Consider the following 7,327-nt stretch of genomic DNA (forward strand, 5'->3'; position numbering starts at 1 on the left):
GTTGAATAATACATAATTAAAAATCACTGTTTTCCTTTTTATTTTATTTATTTATTTATTTATTATTGATTTCTTTAATTGCTTAAAGTATTACAAAGGGTATTACTTATGTGTCCTTTTTTTCCCACGGCCCTTGACAATCCCGTGGCCTCCCCTACCCCCCAGTGTCTTATGTCCATTGGTTATGCTTATATGCATACATACAAGTCCTTCGGATGATCTCTTACCCCCCTCCCTCCTGCCCCCAAACTTCCCCGGCCTACCCACTGCAGTTAGACTATCTGTTTGAGGCAGCTCTGCTTCTTTATCTATTATTGTTTAAAAGTTTATAATGGTCTCTCTTATCCATGAATGACTGAGATCTCGTGGTATTTTACCTTCATTGACTGGCTTATTTCACTTAGCATAATGCTCTCCAGTTCCATCCATGCCATTGCGAATGGTAAGAGTTCCTTCTTTTTTACAACAGCATAGTATTCCATCGTGTAGATGCACCACAGTTTTCTAATCCATTCATCTACTGATGGGCACTTAGGCTGTTTCCAGATCTTAGCTATGGTGAATTGTGCTGCTATGAACATAGGGGTGCATATATCCTTTCTGATTGGTGTTTCTGGTTTCTTGGGATATATTCCTAGAAGAGGGATCACAGGGTCAAATGGGAGTTCCATTTGTAGATTTTTGAGGAAACTCCATAGTGTCTTCCATAGTGGCTGCACCAGTCTGCATTCCCACCAGCAGTGCACGAGTGTTCCTTTCCTCCACATCCTCCACAGCACTTGTCGTTTGTGGATTTGTTGATGATAGCCATTCTGACAGGTGTGAGATGGAACCTCATTGTTGTTTTGATTTGCACTCTCAGATGATTAGTGACTTTGAGCATGTTTTCATATGTCTCTTGGCTTTCTGAATGTCCTCTTTTGAAAGGTGTCTATTTATATCCTTTGCCCATTTTTTGATTGGATTTTTTATCTTCTTTTTGTTAAGTTGTATGAGTTATCTATAAATTTTGGAGATTAGGCCCTTATCAGACATTACATTGGCAAATATGTTTTCCCATGCAGTGGGTTTTCTCATTGTTTTGTTGATGGTTTCTTTTGCTGTGCAGAAGCTTTTCATTTTGATGTAGTCCTATTTGTTCATTTTCTCTTTAGTTTCAAGTGCCATAGGAGCTGTATCAGTGAAGAAATTGCTTCAAGGTATGTCTGAGATTTTGTTGCCTTTGCATTCCTCTAGAATTTTTATGGTTTCCTGTCATACATTTAAGTCCTTTATCCATTTTGGGTTTATTTTTGTGTATGGTGTAAGTTGGTGGTCTCGTTTCATTTTCTTGCATATTTCTGTCCAATTTTCCCAACGCCATTTATTGAAGAGACTATCTTGGCTCCATTGTATGTTCTTGCCTCCTTTGGCAAACATTATTTGAGCATATTTGTTCTGGCCTATTCTGGGATCTCTATTCTATTCCATTGATCTATATGTCTGTTATTGTGCCAGCTCCAGGCAGTTTTGAGAACAGTGGCTTTGTAATACAGCTTGATATCTGGTAGTGAGATCCCACCTACTTTGTTCTTTCTCAGGATTGCTGCAGCTATTCAGGGTCTTTTTTTATTCCAGATGAATTTTTGGAGAGTTCATTCTAGATCTGTGAAGTATGCCGTTGGTATTTTAATGGGAAGTGCGTTGAATTTATAGATTGCTTTGGGTGGTATGGACATTTTAATGATGTTGATTCTACCAATCCATGAACATGGTATGTTCTTCCATCTGTTTATGTCTTCCTCTATCTCTTTTTTCAACGTCCTGTAGTTTACTGAGTAGAGGTCTTTTACCTCTTTACTTAAGTTTATTCCTAGGTAGCTTAATCTTTTTGGTGCGATGGTAAATGGGATTGTTTTTATAATCTCTCTTTCTGAAAGTTCACTACTGGTATATAGAAATGCCTCAGATTTCTTGGGGTTAATTTTGTATCCTACTACATTGCCAAATTCATGTATTAAGTCAGTAGTTTTTTTGATGGATTCTCTAGGGTTTTGTAAGTCTAATATCTTGTCACCTGCAAATAAGGACAGTTTTACTTCCTCTTTTCCAATTAGGATGCCTTTTATTTCTTGTTCTTGTCTAATTGCAATGGCTAATACTTCCAGTACTATGTTGAACAGGAGTGGTGAGAGTGGGCATCCCTGTCTTGTTCCTGTTCTTAGAGGAAATAGTGTTAGTTTTTGTCCATTGAGTATGATGTTGGCTGTGGGCCTGTTATAAATGGCTTTTATTATGTTGAGGTATGATCCTTCTACTCCCACCTTGCTGAGAGTTTTTATCAAAAATGGGTGTTGGATTTTGTCAAATGCTTTTTCTGCATCAATTGATATGACCTTTTATTTTCTTTCAAGTTGTTTATGTGATATATCACTCTTATTGATTTGCGGATATTGTACCATCCTTGCATCCCTGGGATAAATCCTACTTGGTCATGTTGTAGGATCTTTCTGATGTACTGCTGGATCTGATTTGCTAAGATTTTCTTGAGCATTTTGGCATCTATGTTCATGAAGGATATTGGACTGTAATTCTCTTTCATTGTGTTGTCTGTACTGTTATTTGGATGATGCTGGCTTCATAGAATTAGATTGTAAGTGTTCCTTCTTCTTGGATTTTTTGTAGTATTCTGAGGAGGATAGGTTTTAGTTCTTCCTTGAATGTTTGGTAAAACTCCCCTGTGAAGCCATCTGGTTCTGGGCTTTTGTTTGCTGGAAGCTGTTTGATGACTGCTTCAATTTCTTCCATAGTTATTGGCCTATTGAGATTTTTAGATTCTTCCTGACTGAGTTTTGGAATGATGTATTTTTCTAGGAATTTGTCCGTTTCCTCCAGGTAATCTAGTTTGTTGTAGTAGAGCTGTCCATAGTATTTTTTAACAATCATTCGTATTTCTGTGTGGTCTGTTGTTACTTCGCCTCTATCGTTTTTGATTTTGTTTATTTGGGCCCTCTCTCTTTGCTTCTTGGTGAGTCTGGCTATAGGTTCATCAATCTTGTTTATCCTTTCAAAGAACCAGCTCTTGGTTTCATTGATTTTCTGTATAGTTTTTTTGGAATCTATGTCATTTATTTCTGCTGTAATCTTTATTATCTCCTTCCTTCTGGTCACTCTGGGGTTTTCTTGTTGCTCTCATTCTAATTTTTTGAGTAGTAGATTTAGATGTTTTACTACCATTTTTTCTTGTTTCTTGAGATAGGCCTGTAGAGCTATAAACTTCCCTCTCATGACTGCTTTCATTGTGTCTCATAGGATTTGGATTGTTGTGTTTTCATTGTCATTAGTTTCCAGAATGTTTTTAATTTCTTCGTTGATCTCATTGTTAACCAAATCAATATTTAATAAAATGCTATTCAGCTTCCAGTGTTTGAGTATTTTGGGTTGTTTTTATTGTAGTTTATTTCTAATATTATGCCATCGTGGTCTGAAAAGATGCTTTTTATAATTTCAATCTTCTTGAATTTGGGGAGGGTTTTCTTTTGACCCAATATGTAGTCTATGTTTGAATCTGTCCCAAGAGCACTTGAGTAGAACGTATATTCCACAACGTTGCTGTGAAGTGTTCTGATGATGTCAATTAAGTATATCGGATCTAGCCGAAACCGGTTTGGCTCAGTGGATAGAGCGTCGGCCTGCGAACTGAGGGGTCCCGGGTTCGATTCCGGTCAAGGGCATGTACCTGGGTTGCGGGCGCATCCCCAGTGGGGGATGTGCAGGAGGCGGCTGATTGATGTTTCTCTCTCATCGATGTTTCTGACTCTCTATCTCTATCCCTTCCTCTCTGTAAAAAATCAATAAAATATATTTAAAAAAAAAAGTATATCTGATCTACTGAGTCATTTAGGATTGCTATTTCTCTGCTGATTGTTTGTCTAGACGACTTATCAAGTGATGTCAGTGGGGTATTAAAGTGCCCTACTGTGATTATATTGTTGTCGATCTCTCCTTTGATATCTTCCAGGAGTTTTTTTATATATTTGGGTGCTCCTGCATTGGGTACATATATGTTTACCAGGGTAGTATTTTCTTGTTGTATTGATCCCTTTAGTATTATGAAGTGGCCTTCCTTATCTCTTGTTATGGCCTTCACTTTTAGGTCTATTTTCCCGATATAAATATTGCTACCCCAGCTTACTTTTCCTTTCCATTTGCCTGAAAGATATTTTTCCATCCCTTCACTTTCAGTCTGTGTGAGTCCCTTCTTCTGAGGTGGGTCTCTTATAGACAGCAGAAGTTTGGTCTTTTTTTTTTTTTTTTAATCCATTCAGGCACTCAATGTCTTTTGGTTCGAGCATTTAGTCTGTTTACATTTAAAGTTATTATTGAAAGGTGCTTGTTTGTAGCCATTTCTATTTTTGTGTGTGGCTGTTTTCTTTCTGAGCTTTTTATTTCTTCTTTTTACACCAGTCCCTTTAACATTTCTAGCATTGGTAGCTTGGTGCTGATAAACTCCCTTTGTTTTTTTTGTTTGTTTGTTTGTTTGTTTTTTTGTTTTTTTTTTGTTTTTTTTTTTGTCTCTGAAGCTTCTTATTTCCCCTTCAATATTGATTGATAGCCTTGCTGGATAGAGTGTTCTTGGATTCAGTCCTTTGCTTTGCATCACTTTGTAAATTTCTGTCTATTCTTTTCTGGCCTGATGTGTTTCTGTTGAGAAATCATTTGATAATCTAATGGGAGATCCCTTGTATGTAACTTTCCATCTCTCGCTTGCTGCCTGTAAGGTTCTCTCTTTGTCCTGAACATTTGCCATGGTAATTATGATGTGTGTTGGTGTGGGTCTTTTCAGATTCACCTTGTTTGTGACTCTCTGTGCTTGTGTGATTTTTTTCATCCCCACCTCAGGGAAGTTTTCTGATATTATTCCTTCCAATAGGTTTTCTAATCCTTGTTCCTCTTTCTCTTGTTCTGGAACCCCTATTATTTGCATGTTGTTTCATTTCATGTTGTCCCAAATCTCCCTTAGGCTCTCATCCTGTCTTTTAATTTTTTTCTGCAATTGCAGTTCAGTTTGGGCGTGTTATGCTTCCTTGTCTTATAATTCCCTAATTCGGTCCTCCACTTCTCCTAGTCTACTGTTGATACTTTCAATGGTGGTTTTTTTATTGCAGCTATATCGCTCTTCATTTCATCTTGGGTTTTACATAATTTATTGATAATTTCATCTGTCTTTTCTAGCGTTTTGCATATGTTATTGATTTTTTCATCTGTTTCTTCTTGCTTCTTGCATAAGTTGTTGATTTTTTTCTCCACCTGGTTTATGCACTCTAGGACGCTTATCCTGAATTCTTTTTCAGTCATGTTGCATGCCTCTGTATCACTTAGCTTATTTTCTGGGGAGTCCTCCTTTTCTTTCCTTTGGGGGTTTCTTCGTCTACCCATGTTTGACCTCACTGTCATATCTAGACATTGAGTCGTTCAATGGCTGCTCCCTGCATGGCAGTGGCTCCTTGTGTTGTTGTTGCTCTTCGGGCGGTTGCAGTAGCAGCTTCTCCTCAGTTGGCAGCAGCTCCTCTGGTGGGTGCTGTTCAGAGCTGTGGGGGCTCTTCTGGCTGGTGGGGGGAGGCTTCACGTACAGCTACTGTTCCTCAGACAGAGGGTATGGTGCTCAGGAGGCTGCTGTTTCATGGATCTACTACGTTGATTTAAAGGGAGAAAATACAACACAACAAGGCACCACCACGTACCAGGCACTGAACACAAATATATTCACGATAGTAATAACCCCAAATTAAGGTGACCACCCAAATTAAGAGAATTAGGGGATAAGGAAGAAAGATAACGATAAAGAGAAAAAAGAAAAGAAAAGAAAAATAGAAAAATAAAGGAGTGCAAAAATGAAATTGGGAAAAGGAGGGGGGAAAAGAGGAAAAACAAGAGCAAAAAGAAAGAATGAAGTAGAAGAGGGGATGAGACTATATATAGGAGGAGAAAACTCCTATAGAACCACCACTAATCCCAACAAATGCCTGCAACAGCTCCCTGGAGATGAATGCAAACTAGAAACAACAAATAATATCAAGAGAGGGAAGGGAAAACAGAAGCACAAAAATAATCGGGGGGAGGCGGGGTGGGGGGGGTTGTAGGGAGGAGAAAAACCATCAGAAAAAAAAGCAAAAGCAAAAAAGCAAATAAACAAGCAAACAACAGAAAACCCCAATATACTCAACAATCAAGCAAACAACAACAAAACAATAGAAAGGTAAAAGAAGAAAAACATTGGATAGTGAAGAAAGATAAGGGATATATGTATAAGGATTTAGAGCAGTGGATTGGAAATAGGATATATAAGTAGGGTGAATTTTCACAGGAGGTAAACAGAAGGAATAGGGAAAATCTAAAGCAGGAATAGGGTAAGAGAGACAGGACAACAAAAAGGGAAAAGTGAGGGAGAGGGCTTTATCATAAAGGTAAAATTGAGGCAGGGAAAATTGATGCTAAAGGAACAATGAAAATAGAATGGAGAACACTAATCCCAAAATAAAATAAAGAGAAATTAAAATGGCACTTTAAAAAATGGTAAAATGGTAGCAGTAATAATACTGGTTAAAAATAAAAAAATGTAGTAATTAAAAGGGTAAAATCAGATGTTGGAAAAATAAGAAAAAAATTGGTTTCTTAGTTAAAAGGTGAGAAAGAAAAAAAAATTGCAGTAGTGAACGTCCTTCGGTTATTCTACTCATCAGTCTGGCTCACCTTGGTCCTGCCAGGTATTCAGGAGAGTGTTGAATTTCCCGGGGATACACTGTTCCTCTGTGTTGTAAACCACAATCCTGATTTTAAAGCAGGCCGTATTAGTGTCCCAGACTGCCTTAATTTGTGTTTAGCTAAGAGTCAGTTTGTGGCTCAGCCTCTGGGAGGCAGTGTTTTTTGGTTGGCCTCTGAGGCTATATGGCTTTTCTTTCCAGTAGCAAGGGTTTATTTTCTCGATTGCACTTAAAACTGGTTTGGGGAGGTCAACTGTCCAGAGCTGGTTCTTTAATCATTACCCTGCTCTGTGTTATTGCTGGGATTGAAAATCCCTCTATAGGCCAGAACCTGTTAACTCCCAGGAACTGATCAGATTATTTTAATCCTTGATCTCCTTCAGGGTGGAATCTGGGTGTGCCTGTGCTCCTTACCTGGGGGCTAGGTAGAGGAGTCCCACCATCTGGAAAGAATGACTGCCCAGATCCTGGGTCCAGAGGTGTTTCAGCACACAATTCGCTGCCACCTCTCCTGGCCCTCCCTCTATCCTAGCCTCTCCCCAGATTCCACGTGTCTACACCTTCTCCTTCTCTTCAGCACAGGT

This window comes from Myotis daubentonii, chromosome Y (genome assembly GCF_963259705.1).
Source record: "Myotis daubentonii chromosome Y, mMyoDau2.1, whole genome shotgun sequence".
Classification (NCBI taxonomy): domain Eukaryota; kingdom Metazoa; phylum Chordata; class Mammalia; order Chiroptera; family Vespertilionidae; genus Myotis; species Myotis daubentonii.